General features: G+C 36.3%; 1 long non-coding RNA gene across 5 annotated transcripts; it reads right to left on the bottom strand.

Moving 5' to 3' along the window:
- Positions 1-3796: 3796 nt before the first annotated feature.
- LOC137950465 (uncharacterized) lies at positions 3797-14097 on the bottom strand. Of its 5 annotated transcripts, none has more exons than XR_011111948.1 (8): positions 13852-14097; positions 13311-13651; positions 9874-9942; positions 9577-9642; positions 4743-4795; positions 4456-4663; positions 4228-4322; positions 3797-3910 (listed from the first exon to the last, which is right to left on the bottom strand). It is a non-coding gene; the product is annotated as an uncharacterized lncRNA (long non-coding RNA). The 5 variants fall into 5 exon arrangements; XR_011111946.1 differs by having other exon boundaries at positions 3799-3910; positions 13311-13492; positions 13583-14097; XR_011111947.1 differs by having other exon boundaries at positions 3799-3910; positions 4743-4798; positions 13311-14097.
- Between the last annotated feature and the right edge of the window lie 7122 nt (positions 14098-21219).

Raw genomic sequence — 21219 nt, forward strand, 5'->3', positions numbered from 1 at the left:
TCTTGGTGCACCAGCTGATTCATCGCTAGACTTGAATTTTACCGGACTCTATGGGTTATGCTATAAGTGGCACTTTTTAATTTATTTTGTAGTAAACTTAAAGATATTTTCTCGCCCCACTAGAGGCAAAGTTTTACCGATTGTTCTTACATTTTAGATCTTTAAGATGAAAACAGATTTTTTTTATCGTGTTACCAAATCCAGATTGACATTAGTTGATATGTTCATATGGCATTAGTTGATGACTTACAAAACTTGGAGTTGTAGAATTATATAGGAATTTGCTAGGTACGATGTAATTGCCACAAAAGATTAAGATTGGAAACTTGTTCTTGTCATGATCAACCTTATTTTTGTGTTGGCTTTAGGAAGAAAACAAAATCTTGGATACAATGCATGGCCAAAAAGCTGCATAGGTTGAAAAACTGAACCATGATGGTGATTCTTTAGTTACTCTTTTTTCTAGCTCTAAATTTTATCATACACAACCTTCTTAAAATTTATACAGATCATTTTGTCTTTTAGAATGAAAAGAAAACTCTAGACAAAGAACTAATTAGTGCCAAAGTCACTACTAGTAGGGTGGTTACAATTGTAGTAATGAATGTTCATAACAAAGTAATCTTGTAAAGAAATGGGGTGGAGATGGAAGATTCATGCAATTATCTATGCTAACCAATAATATTTTTCTCTTCTCGATAACTGTAAGGAAGTTTTTAAGTTAAGATTTCCAAATTGTGTAGAACTCTATGGGCTTTGTCTTTTACTGTTATTCGTAAGGATCATTATTTCTGGTCATAATGTAATAACAAGTGCAATAGTTTTTTTTTGGCACTTTGTAGCGTCTTATCAACTATAATATCATGCATTCCGTTTTAAATCATATGTTTGTCATCATAAAGAAATGGAAAGAATGAGGAAGAAGAAACTCATAAACTTCTCAAAGTACTAGATTTTTTATGATAACAAATATGTGCATTTGATGATTATACATAAGTGTGAATAAATTTGCTAAAAGAATAAAATTGGTTAGAAGAAGTCACCTCTACCCCCAAAAGACTCGAGCACGAGGAAGCGGCTGCAATTCGAAAATTCATAGTTCTAACACTTGCAAAAAAAAACAGTTGAGCCTAAACCATATAAACTCGAGCACATTGTATAGTTGTTGAACACAAACATAAAAAGGAAACAAATCAAGTTCGAAATGTTATTAGAAGCAATGGTTGGAGTGGAATTCATATTGATGTGAAGTTAAGTACATCCATAAGTTGAGCACATGCACAAGGATTCAATAATAAATTTGAATTTTTAAATCATATCTAAACAAAATCTCCAAGAGGAGTCAACCCCATAACCCTATAAAATCAACTGCATGCAACAAGGAGTCTAACCCGACAATCAATTTTGATTTATTTAAAGAGGACTCCATTGGAAAAATAAGTGTATAGAAGTCTACTACATCAAAAGGATTTGAACTCAACATAAACTACTTGAAAAGAAAGGTTCAACTCTTGCAACGAGGAATCAACCCGGTAGGAAATAGATGATAGCATATTCGAGTCAAACAGAGGATCCGAGCCTAAAAAAACCATTGGAGCACAAAGGAGTCAGCCCCAAAGTAAAGAACTCGACCCCAAGATACAAAAATGAAAATTCAAGAGGTTTCAAAAGTCATAACTTTGGCTATATGCCTCCAAATCATGTAAGTGGCCTATTAAAATTATAAGTAGCACATGGAGAATAAGTATTTTTCACCCTTTTTTGGAATTTTCTTTCAAATTTTTTTAGGGAGTTTGGAATGAGCGCAAATTTTTGGAACAACTAGATTTTTTAACTTGGATTTTGTCCTATAAATACCGTCTTTTCTAACCTAAACGATAACTTCATCCACAAAAATCCAAAGTGGTTTCAAAAGGCTTGAGTTTAAAGTATGAGATTGGAGTCTGAATTCAATCTTTGAGCTAAGTATTTATGCATTTGACTTTTTTTATCTCTTGGATATTATCTCAAAGTTATTTGAAGTTTTGATTGTTATCTTATTGAGCTTTTATTTTCAATTCAAAACTTCTATTTTGATTAGTATAAATTATTTTATATCTTCAATGGTACTGCTAATCAATTATGATAATTTCACCTAGGATTCTTTGGTGTAACTTTGTATGTTTTGAAATTGTGTAGCTGCTTTTTAAGGTGTGGTAAAGCAAAATTTTCTTTCTCTCAAATCAATCAAAGTAGGTTGACCTGTTGTTTCTTTGTAAATCCCTTTGTGTGTCCAGGTAGTTTGTACCTAGAGTTGTTGGTCGTAAGTCCTTTCAGGCTCCATATCTCCCTATCTCATCCCCCATGTTGAAACACCTAGAAACTTTAATTTCAGCTTATTGCTCCCCATTGTTTCATGTAACAATCTCCTCACCCCACAGGCAAAATGTTCACTAGGTTTGTACCCTAGCCTCTAGAATGTTTGCATGAATGTGAATTGTAACAAAGAAGGTGTTGTAGTTGGGTCGTTTTGGTTGGAGCTCACATCTAATATGCTGGTCTTTTAGAAGATAGTCCCATATTCCATAGAATATTCAATTTCTCCTCTTACGCAGCCAAGTGACCTCCATCATACTCCAAATTATCTATTCATCCATGCACAACCTTAATTTCTCCCTCTCATCACACCTTGTGTTCACTAATTTTGAGTTGGTCTATCTTGTGACCACCATTGATGCTTAATTTAGAAACTATGCTAGGAATTTCCTCGAACACCTATTGGTGTCAAACCTAAAAATAATCCTCAAGAAATGTTGACTTTGGTACCAAATGATACGTTCTTGAGAAACCAAGGAAAGAATCAAAAGAGATTGAAAGAGAGAGAGAGAGAGAGAGTGTGTGTGGATAGTTGTGCCACTTCATGAAGGTATAATCCCCCTTATTCTAAAAACAATACAATGCCAGAAAATTCTTGGTTGCCTCCTAGCTTGGTATGGTCAATTTTATTAGGTTAACACATAAAACAAAGTTCGACAACAACTTTACCCCAATTCACCTAAATGCCCCCTCCTTAAATATTTAAAGTTTTATATTGGTTAACATATATGTGGTGCTCGATCTTAAAAAAATATCCAAAAATCGAAGTAAACTTACTATAGTATGGGAAATAATTTAACAATCACTAAGATCAATTCTATCATGAATCTTCTATAAATTGTTCTTGAATAAGAAAGAGACATTTTTGTTCTCTAGTATATATAAAAAAAATGATGTTAAAAATATGAAAAATACTTAAAATTTTCTCCTTGAGAAGTTAATTGCAGTAGTAGACTACTCAAAATCCACTTCTACAAGTGCTAGGAAATACCCATTTGAATAGTAAAACTTGTTCAAACAACTTTTGCTTCTTAGAATGCTTCTAGTATGCTACTTGTTTAGACAGTAAAGTATGTTTGAACAATTTGGAACTTGTTTGAACACTTTACTTCTTTCTTACTTTTGGGCATGAAATTAATTCTAATAGTGGTTCAAACATCACCCGAAATACAAGATAAGTTTAAATATTTTTTATCAAAACTTGGTGATATGGGATCTTAAGATCTACATTCTTCCAACATTTTGTATCCTAACCACCCCAAGACTACCCACAAAACTATTAGTAGAGCATGCACTATTGTATTCTCTTTCCTAGTCGAAGTGCTAGAGTAAGGGAAACTAAAGCTCTTTACGACTGTGTTTGGAACACAAAAAGTGGATAGAAAAAAAAGAAAAAAAACTTATTTTCTCTTTGTTTAGATGCACATGGAGAATGAAAGAGAAGAAAAATACAGTTTCTCTTGTTTGGATACATGCAAAAAATAAAAAAATAAAAAAAATTGATTATTATAATTTTCTCTCAAGTTTCTGTTCTTGGGTTCACCCTGTGGCATTCCTGGAGATTAAGCAGATGATGAACTTCAATTATAAGTAAATGCCAGAAGGAAAGGGATCATAATCACAAAATTAGAACAAGGATTCTGCTAAAAGGGTAGGTAATACTCCATAAAATGTTCATAAATGCTTGAGGGCCTAACACCGAACAAGCAAATTCAACTCTTTTATGCCCTAAGAGAAAGCTTCTGACTACATATCCGTACAACAATCTTTAGTTGTGTCGGGACTTGAATGAATGGTAAGCATAACCGTATTTAATGCAATTACCAAAATCTGAAGATACATAATCTGTAAAATAGTTTATCAGTTACATACCTCTTATCATTCCTGATAAGAAGAATCAGATATGTGGCTTTCTCAGATGACACAAAGCATATCTTCCCACAATGTTCTCAATAGGAAGAGGGCCCCTGTCATTGAGAGATGAATATTTTCAGAAGTTTGCTTGAAAAAGAAATACAATAAAGACTGTTAATTAGAAGAACACATTTCTTTGAGATACATCATTCTGATTTGATAGTTAATAGCATAGTCAATACTTACCAATAATGGGAGTCATAGCTATTATTCCGATTATCGCCCAGAACATAAACATGACCGCTTGGTACATGCTGCAATCCCAGTAAAATGAAGTGCCACCAATAAGCAAAAAGTTTAGGACACACCTAGCAGACACTGAACCATCTGACGCTCATGATGGAGGTCCATATCATGAAGCATTCAGATGTCAACAACACGGAGCCTCGTTGACCTGAACAAGATTCATTTTCCTTCTTAATAGTCATTTTAGTATCGCCTGGTCTGATGATGTACTCTGCATGAAAACTTACCAGGACCTTCCACCGGCGGGTCTCTACTCCAAAATGTTGTTCAAGAACACGTGCTGCTGGCACACCAAACAACAAAAAGAAATATTGGAATGAAGTAACATTAAGTTAAGACAATATGAACGCACAGTTTCCATCATTGTGTAAGTTGGAGGCTCCAATATGAAATCTTCTCTTTGAGCCCTTCCATTAACATAAAGAAATCCATGCTTAACCTGCACTTTGATTGTAGTAATGGACAAAATAGCAGAGTGACTTAAAGAAGTGGTAGTTAATCATTGACTAGAGAGACTAAAAGGATTGACAAACAGAAAGAAAACCATCAGTCTAACAAATGTAGAAACCTCAGTAACGAATCAACCACAGGGAGTCAATCCAGGTCCACTTCCTTGAATTCTAAACAAGGAAGCATAAACTTGCTTCATAATTTACACTCTGAAGTTTTTGTTAAGGAATAGTCCCACATGGATTAGTGAGTACAAAAATTTCGAGTTCAATTGTTGGGAAATAGGTTTCCTAAGTTGGCTAGTCATTTTGGAATAGGCCTTGGACCCAACTTCACATACGGGTACTCATATGTGAGCCTACACCTAAACTAGCCACTGATAGAGCCACAAAAGAGGGCCTACACCTAAACTATCCACTTGTAGAGCCACAAAAGAGGGCCTACACCTAAAATTATCCACTTGCAGAGCTACAAAAGAGGGCCTACATTTAAATTATCCACTTGTAGAACCACAAAAGAGGGCCTACACATGAGGGGGAGTGTTAAGGAATAGTCCCACATGGATTAGTGAGTACAAAGATCTCGAGTTTATTAGTTGGGAAAGGGGTTTCCTAAGTTGGCTAGTCATTTTGGGATGGGCTTGGACCCAACTTCATAGTTTTATCTTGAGATAACTGTTCCCTTGTGAACTATCATTAGAATACCAGATAGTATTCAATTGCTGAATAGTTTTGTTTGTAAATTAGTCATTGTGTGAGGTTTGAACTCTGTCCCATTTGAACTATGTGATTCTTCTTCAGCAAAGCTTCATGTCTGTCTTTGAAATTTGAGGAAGCAAAGCTTCACTTCTGTCTTTGCGGTCTGAGGATATTTTGTAAGTTCTACTTTTTTTTTTTTTTTTGAAATGGTGGTGATTTTATTACGAAGAAAAGCAAAAGAATATATCAAGGGAGACCTCCCCTAACAACAGGAGATTGCAAGGAAGGACCCAATTTAGCACACAAATCAACAACCGAATTGGCTGATCTAAGAACATGGGACCAAGTACAAGAGGTAGTGGAAACAATGCCCATAATATCAAGAAAAAACTGCCAGTGACGCCACAAGGGGAAAGAGGCGGTGGAGCACCAGCCAACGAAGACTTTGGAGTCACCCTCCACGATAAGTGGACCTCTGACGCAATCTTGGAAGATGCGAAGCCCATGGAGGTCATTAGTTCTACTCTTATCCCCTTGTTGTTGGAGGCTCTATTGTTTTGTCTGACAAGTTTCCTTTTCTTATAGTGGTATACAAAAAATAATGGGAGGCCTCCCCTAACAACAAAAGATTGCAGGGAGGGACCCAATTTAGAACACGAATCAGCAACCAAATTGGCTGATCTAAGAACATGGGACCAAGTACAAGAGGTAGTGGAAACAATGTCCATAATATCAAGAAAAAACTGCCAGCGACGCCACGAGGGGAAAGAAGCGGTGGAGCACCAGCCAATGACGACTTTGGAATCACCCTCCATGATAAGTGGACCTCTAAAGCCATCCTGGAAGATGCAAAGCCCATGGAGGTCGTTAGTTCTACTCTTATCCCAATGTTTTTGGAGGCTTTATGGTTTTGTCTTACAAGATTCCTTTTCTTATAGTGGTATGACAAAAAATAATGCCACATTTTAACCAATATGAAATTCATCAACCAATCCTGGAAAAATTATTTGTCATTTCTTGCTTCCAACCACATACATTGTGCCAATGTTTGCAGAAATTGACCTAGGACTCTTTGCATCCCTTCAAAATGTAATCCACAGTGAAGTAAAACTGTTACAGACTTTCTTATGTCTCAGATGTGAGAGGGAAGAGAGTAAAAATTAAAAAGAAAGAAAAAAGGATGGCTAGTTGGAGTTTGTAATTATGCTTGAGCAGAATATAGAGAGAAGTAAAAACAAAGTAGGTGGTTTATTGGCTGCCCTACTCAACCATGAGTTTCACATTTAATGGATAATATTAATACTAAGATTAACCCTAATTGATACCATATGACAATACTTCCTCTATGTATCGTTTAGATTTGTCAACTTGCATTGCATTAGTCATCTCCCTGGCCTCATACTATTGCTCTATTGACCCTTTTAGGAGCAGAGGTAAAAACAAAAAAGAGCAAGTCAGATGTCCCCTTTTATCTTGTCCCTAAAAAGTTGATAAAACAAATAACAATTTTCCTTTGATAGGGCCAGAGATGGGCGAAGAGCTCTTTTCAATCCTGAAAAGGAAAGAGTTCCTCTTCCTGTCCTGAAAAAGAAAGAAAATCCCACTCAAAGATGTCAAGTTAAAAGAAAGGTCTTTCTTTCCCTTTCAGCCTAGAAGTGAGCTGCACCAATCTGACTGCCACCAACCTTCTTATAGCCAAAATGCCCCTACCCTTCCTTATTGTTAGACCTTTTGGAGAGAATTAAAGAGCAGTAAAGGCATTCTTATAATAATTTTTTTTATAAAGATATATTATATTAACAAGAGAAAATTTACAAAAGAAGAGGGAGCAGATCCCTAACAACAAGAGATTGAAGGGACGTTCCCTGCTTGGCAAGCATATCTGCTACCGAATTTGCAGATCTCGGAATGTGAGACCAAATAAAAGAAAGTAATGAGGCATTCTTATAATAAAGATCTTCTAATAATGGAATCGAGTTCATCTCACATTATATTAAATTTAAAAGAATCTGAGTAAAGGTTATTAATAAGGAGTTCCGCTAATGAGTGCTAACAAGCATTTCTTCCTTGGATTTAGGGAATCGAGTTTTCCTTTTAAAATTCAATAGGTAGTCGGCTTAGGCTCCTGTGCTATTGCTTGCCTCTTCTACAACTTTCTCCTCTTAGTTACCATGTTTTAAAAAAAACTTCTTCGATAAGCCAAGGAAAAAGGGATTATTCTTAGGTTTGAAAGAATAGATTAGGTTCTCTCTTTCCTAGTGAGGAAAGGCATCTTTGGAATGAATAATAGCAGTATGCATAGCAGCAGAAAGTAAGTTACTGATTCTGCTTTTCTCAGTTCCCCCTATGCTCCTCACAGAGTCAGTTGATGTCTCAATTCCCCAAACCACGGAATTTCTTATTAAATAGATGATTGCATCCCTAAGATAAAAACCCCAATTGATACCTAATAACTTTTTTTTTTTTGAAAAGGGACTATTTTTTTTATGAAGGATGCCTAATAACTATGCTACACCAATAAACTATTCCCCTTGTGCCCATTTCACTTAACTTCTTAAATTACTCCTCTATAAATCTATGAATAACAAAAATATCCTTAGGTTGGCATCCAACAGAGACACAAATTTCAACTATGCAAGTTCTGTAGTACATCAAACAATAACTTTGCAATCTGCTGAAGACACTTCTTGCAATTAGTAGCCACTTACGACCTCCCTCTACGTTTAAGGCACCCTTGGATTGGACAATTTGCTATTTGTGAAGCTACAACAAAGTTCTTCAAACCACTTGATCCAATCACTAATAACAAAGACTGCCACGATCATGAAAGTATTAGAAAAAAATGATAACAACAACAACTAAGCCTTCGATAATCAGAATTGGTCTACATCCACATGCAAAGTGATATCTTTATAAAAGAAACCTCTTTCATTTCCCTATCTTAGTTTTAGGTATACTGCTCATAAGACACAAGTTTTCTAGTTTTTAAAATATGTCAACTAAATAGAACTATCTTTAATGTGTTAATGTGGCCCGCATCAAATCATGAAAGAACATCCTCAAAAGCCAATTGGTACACTCCATTTAACACAAGAATCGCTCATCCCTATCAATGACATGACACCAAATGAACCCAATGGTTGGCAATTAGCAGCAATATTACACATCACCATAATACTTGCTCTCTTGAAAAAAAAAAGAAAAAAAAAGTGTACATCACCAAAAGATAATATTACATTCTTTTCAATAGATTGGGCCTTAAGCTCAAAACCACATAGGGCAGTTTTTACTATGAGGTCTTGGTTCAACTCACATCTAGGGTATCAGAGGTAGTATATATGAGTAATCAACGTTCAAAATATATAATAAAAAATAAAACATGAAAAAGATAATTCATTTTAAGGTATTATAGAAGGAGTTACATTAACATAAATGACATTCCTTTTTAAAGCTGCAATCAAGCCCCTTAAGTTACTTGAGTAGAACATAGATGTGACAGCAAAGGCTATAAAATATAACACTTGTCTCACTTGATTTCTATCGTTATACAAAATGTTAATGTTGCTCCTGCACAAACTTTCTACTAATGTACAACTGCATAAAAGAACTTTCAGGAGAGCTATATCTATCTTTGTCTTGTGCATTTATACTGGGAACAGCGAAAAACATCACAAAAACTACATTCGCTAGGTAGAAACATATGAGCCCACCAGTGGGCCTCACTGTTAAGAAGATATTTCACCACATTCATGCGAATGAGTATTTTACTGCATTGTGCAAAATCAGCTGATAAAAAAAAATAGCATTAAGGGTATACTTAGTTGTAGAGTCAAGATCTTTCTGCCTTAAATTACAATATAATAGCAGGAGAGAATTTTTGTAAAAGTTCAGTTCCAATACATTTGAAGCATACCTCAACAATGTCACCAGCAGTTGCTACAATTCTTTTAACAAAAAGATCCTTCTCATATTCCCTTTCCTGCAACACGATGGGACAAATAGCAATTTGAACATAAAATTTATCATATAAACAGAGACTTGTCAGCCAACCGAACTCAGAGTCATAAATATGAGGCCAGACAGTTTCAAAATAAATAGTTGAAAATGTCAAAACCTGATGATGAATAATAATATGTGAGCTTCAAATTGACTTGATTAAACTAAATCAACACAGGTTTTCAAGAAAACTATGCACTGTCAGAATACTGACCTGGATGTTCCTAGGAACTCGGAATAACACAATTTCATGAACAGAAGGGCTTCGAAAGCAAGAAGTCACCTGATACAAGTTTAAGAGGCAACACATAGTTTATTTCACATAATCACAAAAAGTATAACAATGTAATTTATCAGGCCCTCTCTAGCTAGTTGAGAAATGATGTCTTTATAAGTAGTAATGTCATTCGGGTGTAAGCAGGATGTCAAGGGAAGAACTTAGGCTCATAAGGGTAGCATGGTCATTAAATAGCAATTTTAATTAATATTAGGGTTGTAACCATCTGTTTAAAGGGAGATTCATGGTTGGCTAGGAAAGCCAAGAAAAACCTATCTCTTTTTTGCCTCTATGTTTCATCTTTCAAAAGCTCAAGCACAGGCTCCAATTAGTCTATCTTCTTCTTTTTTTCTTCTAGAAATCCTTATTCCCATTGTTGTGCACACTCTTATGTCATCTTTAGAGACTTATAATAATAGGTAACATAGCAGTTACTGCCTTGGATAAAAAAGTCTGGTTTTTTAGCAAGTCCTAATTAATTAGAAAAGTTTTTTTTGGGAAGCAGACCCCTCTGTTTCCACAATTTTTTTACCACAAATTATATCTTGAAGGAAAGCCCTTCAAGTCCACATTCCAATGCATCAAACAGCTTTTCATTTTGATTTTTCTACCAAGAGATATTAGAAATTTGAAGCCGCAAAAAAAGAGCTGAAGCAAGTTGTGAGTGACAAACTGAAGCTTTAATCAACTAACAATTTGCTCCATCAAGAACTCAACTTCATACTGTAAATTATACCTCTAATGAAAGACAAATGAGTTTACTTCCTAACAACAAAAAAACAATTTCTCAATCCAATTTTTCAACAAAGAGAAATCGACATTGAAAGAACCAAATATCATACAAGAAATATGTTGTGGAAAGCAGAAAAGTCACAATTTGAAACAGAGTTGTCACAAACTAGAGTAGTCTCTATCTCCTAAAACCCATGGTATGTCTTCCAAAATCATACTTAAAACAAGGCTTGCATGCTTGGCAACTCCAAGTTCTTGCATGTCATCAAAACCAAGCTGCAAGAAGCTTTTCGAGATTGGAGGGAATGCCTAACCCAAAGCGTTCATCCCAAGCTCTAGATATCACAAAGTCCTCATGTCAAACAACTTGTTTTTTTTTTTTTTGAAATGATGCTGAATTTTATTAAGAGAGCTCAAACGAGCAAATAGATCAAACAACATGTTAATGACACTTCCTCAGCCTTTAAACCAAAAAAGATAGATCAACCAAAGTTTGAGACTGTGACTCCACCTTAGCCTCCCAAAATTCATGCCGACAACCCCACACAAAGGCTCCAACAACCAAATGGTAACTAAAAGAGGATGTGTTGTAGTTGGATTGAAGGCTATGCTCCACCTACCAGCAAACATGCTTGCAGATTTTTTTTTCCCATAAAGAAGAGGCCCTACCATGATGTTTTCTCAACATCTCTTCCTTTCAACTCCCTGTGGCCTATAACTCGACTTCCAGTCGATCCTGCACTAGGAGCAGGCATCTACAAAAGCTTGAGACCATGGGACCAATGGATGAAAAAAGCCATAATTGTCATGGCCGAACCTCGAGGAAGAGATTCTTATTGGAGGCAGAAATTTAACACTATCTTGACTAGTAGAGAAATAATATCTTTTTTTCTAGAAAGCTTTTTTTAGAAAGAGAGAAATAATATCTTTTGAAGGGTATTAATATAATTTAAGTGTAAGCAGGATGTAAAGGAAATTACTTTAGTTCACAATGTTGGTATGGTCATTAAATAGCAATTAGGATTAATGTTAGAGGTGTAATCATCTATTTAAAGCGACATTTGTAGTTGAGTAGGAAAGCCAAGAAAAACCCTATCCTATCTTTTTTTCTCTTTGTGGGTCTTCTTGCAACACAAGCACAAGCTCCAATCAACCTATCTTCTTCTTTTTCCTTCAAGAAACTTTTATTCTCAAAGTTGTACCCAATCTTATGTCCCCACAAGAGACTTAAAAGGGTTCCTAACATAATCTTGTCAAAAACATGGTTCAAATTTATAAAACAAATTTTGTTACTAAAGTTGCTCATTTTGAGAGTATTTTAATTAGAACTTCAAAATTGACAGAGTGTCTCATATAAGAGGTTATTTTTTCTTCAGCTGGGGATGAGCACTTGTGAGATTCCATTTCCAGCACATTGTAAATATGTCATAAAGGTAAACCAGAACAGTGATATCAACAATTTGTCTCGTCAGAGGTTAAAATGAGTGTTTGCCCACATCAATTAAGTTAAGCATTCTACCAATAAGTAAATTGATAAACAAATTAATTAATAAATAACTAAGTTCTCTTTATGTATTCATAAACAAAATGTCAACTTCAGAATTCCATGTACATGACTACTAAAGCTAAGAACCAATAGCTATCAAATGTTCAATTATGCATACAGACCTTAACATTGTTATTAGGTGCGTTTGGAGAGGTTGGAGTTTGAATTATTAGAATTCCACCACTATCAAACAGTAATAGACCATGAGTAGATCGTTTTTTGAAGTCCTTTAGCATGGCAGTTACTGCAGCATTTGAAAGAAATATCATAAGATAATGGGGGAGCAATTACCAACAAGAAAGAAAACTTCCTTTCTCCCCTTCCTATTCTCCCCTTCTCAACCTTCCAAAACCCCCTTTCTTCTTTCTTAATTGAAGGGAAAACATAGGTCCAAACTCTATCAAATTCCATAAATTATTTTCTAACAACAAAATTCCAAACATTAGCCCTTTAGTTGAGAAGAACATTTTGGAGAGCAAACTAACTCATGACAAGCACATGACAGCATATAGATATAGATTAGAATAGGTTTTTTATACGGTTTTACAAATGAGGTACTTTTATATTGTTAATTTCAACAATTATGGGTTGATGGGTAAGGGAGGTCAGTAGGGGTATTTTGGGTATTTAGCCTTTTCAGTAAAGCTGTAACCAGGTGGAGAGAGAACTGATTATAGGGGCAATTACCACATTGTATCTCTTTTCATTAGCAGCAACAAAATAGAGCACGAGCTGCCAGAAGCAGCAGACGTATTCCAACCTATATTGGCTCTGCTTTCAGAACTTGGACAAGGCCCTTTCTCAGATTGGCGCCATTATCATCACCACTCTTTCACAGCGCGTAGCCCTTCTCTCTTTTGACTCCTTTCCCTTATTTTAGACGAATCGGTTTTACACAGGACTGTTTCCACTGTCATACATTTCTGTTGTTCATAAGCTACCGTTTATATTCCTTCCCCGGTAAATCTTATAATAATTTGGCATTTGATTAAAAATAAAGTAGGCTACATTTTCTGTTGGAAACGACCCAGAAATTAAAAAGTAAAAAATAGAAGGAAGAAGGAACAAAATGGAAATAGAGAAGAGAATGATGTACCTTCTCAACAACGAATTTATCCCCTTATGAAAGGAGGGATACATTGACCACGACATAATCTCTCGCATTTCCGCCAGCATGGTAAAAATCATCAACAGAGCTGCCAAGCTCTTCATCGCCTCTAGACTCGGCCACCAGTTATCCACCAAAGACCGTGTCAGATTTGCGCCATTCACAGCCCACTCAAAACAAAAAAGAGGGACATAACTTAATAACTCGTGACATGGCATCCATCGACAGCACAGAAGGTCAAAAGAAGACGAAAATCTTACCAAGTTCATGACCAAAACAATGGGACAAATAAGAAGACCGACATCAATCTTCAGAGGGTTTAAGACATTCTGTCGAGACTAGACGAGCGTAAAATTCTTGAACAACAAGTAAGCAAAAAAGTGAAATGTGGACGCTCCTCGATTCCAGCTCGAGGAGAAGATCAAAATCTCCTTCTTCCGCAACGATTGGAAAACGCGAACTCCAATCCTGAGGTGGAGAAGAAGGAGAAGAGGGAAAATAAAGGAGAAGAACAGACTCGACCAGGGACCTTGGAGATCTTCGAGGTGATGAGCACAGGAGAAAAACGAGAAGCAGAGCGTAAAGAAGATTTATTGGCATAATTTGAAGGAAATTTTCTGATATCTTTAGGTGACGATTTGAGGCATTGTTGCTTTCCGCTCTGGACCTTCACTAGAAAGGGAGAGAGGGGAAAAAGATTTGCTGGATTTTAACGAGGATTTGAGCACAGAGGCGGGGGGGTATCTAGTGTTCTAGTGTTTCGCCACCATTTTCTTGGAACACTCGCTGCTGGTGTTTTTTCTTGGAGGCTAAGTTTCTTTTTGACTCGTCGTCGTACGCGGGTCCCACCTCGTTTTGACCTTTTGCCTAGTTAGCATCGGTGATGGCTGTGTTTGGCAACCGGGGTTAATCCAAAATGATATTAGAGATGAATTCCCTGCGCATTAAGCCGTTAGTTCAAAATGATCTCCTCATCGTTTGAATCATACTAGGTAATCTTCTCGTACAAACATGGGGAGATTGTGTTTCATACCTATTTTGCAAATCATCCACATGAATCACGTGCTGGACGCGTTTCTCCCTCCTCCCTACAAAATTTTTTATTGAACTTGAGCCTTATTGAGTAGGTTTTTATTAAAGGTTCTTCTTTATAAAGATAATTTGAAATAAATTATTATGATTCTTATAGTATTATTTTTAATAAAATAATAAATCAAGATATACTTTTATAAATAAAGTTATTAAAATAATTATATATAATATTTTATATAAAAATTATTAAAACTTTTATTTTTATATAATATTTATAATACATTAAGGAACTAATTTAAAGGCTAGATTATGAGTCTAATTTTAGGATTAGTGAGTCCCATCATATATGTAAACTCATTTTAGGTAGCCTATTTGCTATACAATTTATATGGTGGGTCCCACATAAACTGTATGAGCCCAAAGTAACATTTTTGCAATATCAACCTTATATCTATCAAAATTTTGTAGTCTTGCCATGTTTGTCAAACCTATTAGTCTCAAGATCCCTATTAAGATAATTTTAACGATTACGACCATTTAAGTTACTAATAACATATATTAAGTATGTTTGATAGCTTAAAATAGCCTAATTCGACCGATTGATCTATGGTCTTAAACAAACACAATGAGTTTGGTATGCTCGATTTAGTGATATTTAACTTCATTTTAGTTTTCAAGCTAGTAAAACAAATCCATCATTGTTATGTTATCATTCTTTATCTAACCGTTTACACCTCCTATATGTTGATGATATTATCCTTCTAGGAAATAACGCTTCTCTAATTAATAGTTTTAAAATAGCCTTACATGATACTTTTTAAGTCAAAAGTCTAAGATCTCTAGATGTCTTCTTAGGCATTCAAGTTCATCGAACTTATGAAAACATCTTTCCCCATTAAACTCAATACCATAAAGACATCCTACATACACAATTGTATCAACCCCTCTTGGAACTACACAAAGAACAATTTTCAAAGCTCACCTTACTCTAACCCAATCTTGTAGCTTAATATTTGCATTCCCCGACTGATTTTCACTATACCATAATTAAACAGATTTTCACTATCTAAAAGGAACACTTGAGTATGGCTTAGTTTTCACCAATCCTTCATCTCTTGACATATGTTCCTTTTCCCATGTAGATTGCAATGGTTGCCCATTCGCAAGGAGATCTACCACAAGATATGTTGATGAGAGTGAACTCCCATATATATTTTGATGATATCAAACTAACAATTGCAAATTTAATATTTTAGAGGTTTTTCCTTCAAGAGTCACAAAAATCAAGGTCTTTGCAAAAGAATTGGCATATGTATCTCAAGACCTCGAGCTCCATCAGTGTGTCAAGTCATCTTGAAGGAGAACCACAAGTGAAGAAACGAAGAATGGAAGGTTAGAATCTTAAGTTGTCTTGAAAATCTCTAAACTCAATCCATGTAAGAGAGCAGCTCGAAATCTTTAAAATTGACGTAAAAAATGAAATTTTTGAAGCTCTGGGACATTTTGTATTCATCACATATTTTGCCAACGCATACCCAACTTTCAAATATATTAGCATCATTTAAGATAAACTTTTATCATGCTTTAAAACCTAGATTAGAACCTAGCATTGGCATGATCGATCATTGTCTGCCAATGATTGACCATCTAGTATGTGCATTGGCTGTAAATATAAATACTGATCAATAAATCCTTGTAGATTGATCGATCAATCTTGTCTAGGCATTGAAAAATTATAAAACATGATTGATCATACCAACGGTATTGATCAATCATGCAAAAGTATGCCAACGAGGGATATAAGGCATGATTGATCATATACTTGTCATTGATCGATCATAGATGGTTTTGCTAATCTAGTAGGCTCATTGCATGATTGATCAGTCTAGGTGGACTAATCGATCAACTTAAATTGTTAGAGCTGCCAGATAGGCATTCATTAATCATTGCATCAATCAATCAACCTAAAATCTGACAAAACATAGTTGTTACATGATTGATCACTCATACTTTGGTGCCGATCTCTAAGAATTTTCTTGACACTTTTACTCGCTTGCTCCCATCTATCTTCTCCTCCTCCCTGACCTTATGCTCTATCTTCCACTCACCTACTTGGCTTAAATTACTTCCTATGGACTTCTAATTCAGATTCAGATTCAAATTCGAACATAGATTCAATCCCCTCCAAATATGGCGGAGCATGTTGAAGTCCACTAAGAATGAATTCAAGTTAGTACTAATTTATCTAAACAATATTTTGAAAGATAATTTTTTTTTTACGTAAATGACTTGTTGAAGTTAGATTAAACAAAATAATAAAGAAAATGTAAAGTAACGCTATGTTTATCGTTGTACCTAATACAAATATGTTAAATTATTAAGTCATATATGATTCAAAACCCCAAAGTTGGATTTGGAACCATTTCAGACAAACTGTACCTTATCCAAACCATATAGATAAACGAAATCATATAAAGATTGGCCATTAATTAAAATCATGTCCCCGCCCGCTTGCACCATCTACGTGTTAAAGAATAATCCTATATGGATTAGTAAATACAAAAATATTGAGTTTATTAGTTGGAGAAGAGGATTCCTAAGTTGGCCAGTTATTTTGGAAAAGACCTTGGACCCAAATTCACATGATATAAGACCAGGTATATGTGAACCTCTACCCAAAATTATACACTTGTAGACCCACAAAAGAAGACTTACACCTGAAGGGGAGTGTTAAAAAATAGTCCCACATGTATTAGTGAGTACAAAAATAATTAGTTTATTAGTTAGGAAAAAGACTTCTTAAATTGGCTAGTTATTTTGAGATAGACCTTGGACCCACTTCACACTGCGTAGTGGAAAATGTTTCCTATAAAAAGCCGAATTTTTGTTCAATGCCGCAACAAAAGAAAGGAAACGAATTTGCAATTCCACCTTTGTAAGTCTATCTTGTTTTTGAACCACAATTTGTTCAAAACTTTTCTCTGTTCAATGCTAATTCCAAATGTACCTATTGTTGTTTTTTTTCGTAAAAAGAGCTTCATGAACTTTTTCAACAAATTAAAAAGATTTTTAAGTTGAAAATTAAAATCTTCAAGTCTTCAAGCCAAATCCACCCTATTATTACAGTGGTTTTCATCCCTAAACCGACAACCAAAAGATTTTGTAGTGGTTAGCATAGATTGAGGTTAAACAAAATGGTTGTATTGTATGCTAAGTGCTTTTGGTCCCTTCTCTCCAACAAATTCTAACTTTGAATGCTCATTCCTTATATGAGCAAAATGCTTTAATTACACAAAATGAAGGAACCTGACATCCCAGCACAATCATTTGAGTAGAATCCTCAAATATGGTATATGCGTATATATTTGATGAACACCCACACACTACAAGCATTGAAATAAAAGGAAATTTTCATAATCATTTCTGTTGGCTTTGGTTTGCTTCAACAAAGAATTTGTAAGCACAAAACTATAACTAGAAAAATGATAAACCAATACTATAGCTGACTAGCTAATTGAGTTACTGTGTATGTATTCGAGTTTTGAGTATCAACAAATAGACCTTGATCCAGATAGTGAAGTTTCCGATTGAGATCTTGAGGAAAGAGGAGCCACATCTGGCTTGGGAGGGTATGAGGAATATGTTGGCCATGTCAAGTCTGGTCTTCATAGCGGTGGCATCTCCCAGCTTAACAAACAGTTCATAGCATTCAGCAATTTGAGTGAAGATACTCGGTTGCCACAGCTCAGCTGGAAGGACAAACATGCTGATCCATTGTCCAAGGAGGTGGTCTCGGTGGAAAGGAGGCCTTACATGGATCTTCCTAATGTGTGTTACTAGGGTGAGGGAAGCACCAGGGCCTGCAAATTTTCTTCATGGGTGTGGAAGTAAATGAGCCCGTCCTCATTACCCAAGTACGAGTTAGTTGGGTTGTAAGTAAGCTGGAGATTATGGGTTATCCAACAAATGGTTGAGGTTAAGTCAATTGTGCGCTGGTCAAAAGAGAAGATGAGAGAGAGAGAGTGATCATTTCACTTCCCTCGTCCAACTAGTGTGCTGCCAGGTTAATGACTAGTAGGTCAAGGTAGGGGGTGTGTTTGCAAACTTGTATTGCACTGTATGAGAATTCATTAGCGTTATTGTAGGAAACATATTGTTTCTTTAATATTGTGATTTTTTCCTTGATTTTAGGATCTAAATTGATCCTAAAATCAGTATGTAATGTATTATAAATATCCTCCTAAACGAAGAATACTTTGTATCTGTGTTATTGCTTTGGTTACTCGGTTTGACATGGTATCAGAGCGGGAGAAGTCTTTTGCCATCGCCGTGGATGAAGAAGATGTTCTATTGCTGGAAAACCAGAGCAACAACTCTGTTGCCGGAGGAGAAAAAAAAACAGAGCAAGTCTGCTCTACCGTCACCATGAACGAAGAAGATGGTGTGCATTTTATTTTTTTTCCTTCGGTCATCGCATAACACCACCGAATTCTGCCACCTGAACTCCGCTGGAACCCACCAAACCGTTGTCGAATCACCGCTCGACTTTCTGGTGCATCACTAGCCCGGTGAAGAGGAAGAGCTTCCTTTGCCGTTGTCGTGAACAGAATCGTCGGCACAGAAGACCGACGAAAGTTTCGAAATCTGTCGAGCCACTGCTCGGCCTCCCAGCAAACTGTACCATCGCTGACGAAACCAGGAGTGCCGTCGCCGAAACCAGAAGGAATGCCGTTGCTGAAGACAAAGACGATCAGGTACGCTAAAAAAATTCGCTTAACTAAGGTCGGATTTGATTATTTTGCCGACCCGGACCCGAACCAGACCACAAGCGGACCGGACCCGAACCGACCATAACTGGACCAAACTGAATTGGACCAGAACCAAACCGGATCGGACCAAACCTAACTACCGAATTGAACCGGACTACTTCCTGGACCGGACTCAAAATTCGAATAAACCCAGAGACAGACAATGGGGAGCTATCGTCCAATCTCTAGCAAAGCTAACAACAGGGTATGCACTCACTGCAGGGAAAAAGGCCATTCGTAACAGCGTTGTTACGAGATTATTGGTTATCCAGAGTGGTGGGACTTCTAAAAAAAACCTCAGAAATAGATTGTTAGGGAAAAGCTGTTGCCTACGACTAATGTTGCCCATCCAGGTATTATCAATAAAACATCACTATTCTCTGCATATTCTAAAAATAGAACTTGGATTATTGATACAGGTGCATCCGATCACATGACGAGGGATTCCAATCTATTAAACTTTGTCCTACCTTCTCCCCAATCCGTTATTTCCACAACTAATGGTAGTACCTCTCCTATTACTGAGGAAGGATCAATTATCTTGTCGAATAATCTTACATTAGATATTGTCCTTGTTGTTCCATCTCTTGAATACAATCTGTTGTCTGTTAGTCAAATTACTTCAACTCTTGTTGTACTATAACTTTTTGGTCCTCCTTTTGTGTCTTTCAGGACATTCTAACCCGGAAGATTATTGGTTATAATGTTAGATGTGGCAAACTCTACTATTTGGAGTTAACAGATAATGGGAGATCGAAAATCAGTCAGGCAAATCAAGCTAGTAGTGAAGACAATGCTCAAACAACTATATGGTTATGGCACCGAAGACTTAGTCATCCACCCAGCCCATTCTCTACCGCATCTCATGGGATTCGAACGTGGAACGTGGTGTGCCCAGCTCTGATACCATGACAGCGGCTAGCCAATACACCCAAAAGACCAATCTGTTAGGTGCAGAAAGTTATTGCCTATAAGAGTGGATAGAACCACTCTGACACCCACCCTGCACATTCTTGACCGCCTCTCACGGGATTCGAACGTGGGACGTGACGTACCCAACTTTGATACCATGACATCAACTAGCCAATCCACCCAAAAGACCGATCAGTTAGGTGCAAAAAGCTACCGCCTACAAGAGTGGATGAAACCACACTGACAATCGCGACCACAACTCTTTCCAGGTTTGAATAATTTGGATTTTCATTGTGACACTTGTGAACTGGCTAAGGGTCACCGTATCTCTTATGTACCGAGTTTGAATAAGAGTTCTGAACTTTTTGAGGTTATTCATTCTGATGTTTGGGGTTCGGCAAAGGTTCCCTCTATTTCTTGAGCTCAGTATTTTGTGAAATTTATTGATGAATGCACTAGAATGACTTGGGTATCCCTGCTTATAAAAAAGAGTGATGTGTGTCTAGCTTTTTCAGAAATTTCACCAAATGGTACACACTCAGTACCAGAAGCAGATTTGTGTTTTGCAATCTGACAATTGTACTGAGTTTGTCGATGCTTCTCTTTGTAATTTTTGAATAATCATGGAATTCGTCATTAGACCTCATGCACATATACTCCCAACAAAATGGATTGGCAGAGAGGAAGAATAGACAAATTTTGGAAGTAGTGCGTGCATCTCTCTTTGTCATAAACATGCATCGGTTTTATTGGGGCAAAGCTGTCAAATCTACTGCCTATCTTACCAATTGAACACCTTCTCGAGTTGTAGACTTTCAAACCCCTCAACAAAAATTGCACTCCCTAATTTCAATTCCCTATCTTCCGAATCTTGATCCCGGGTTTTTGGGTGTACTATATATGTTCATATCCCAAAAGTCTTGCGAAATAAACTTGATCCATGTGCCAAATGATGTGTTTTTGTTGGCTATTCTTATTTCAAAAAGGATATCGGTGTTATGATCCACACACCCGAAACTTCCATGTAACTTTAGATGCATCTTTCCATGAATTAAAACCTTATTACTCAGGGGGAGTCTCTCGAAATTCTCTTCAGGGGGAGAACTCAAGTGAAGAAAATAGCTGAGGGGCTGAGTTTATTGAGT

Source organism: Aristolochia californica, unplaced genomic scaffold (genome assembly GCF_029961685.1).
Source record: "Aristolochia californica isolate CCGP_79_NKW_82.1479 unplaced genomic scaffold, dmAriCali1.0.hap1 SCAF_14, whole genome shotgun sequence".
In the NCBI taxonomy this organism is placed as follows: domain Eukaryota; kingdom Viridiplantae; phylum Streptophyta; class Magnoliopsida; order Piperales; family Aristolochiaceae; genus Aristolochia; species Aristolochia californica.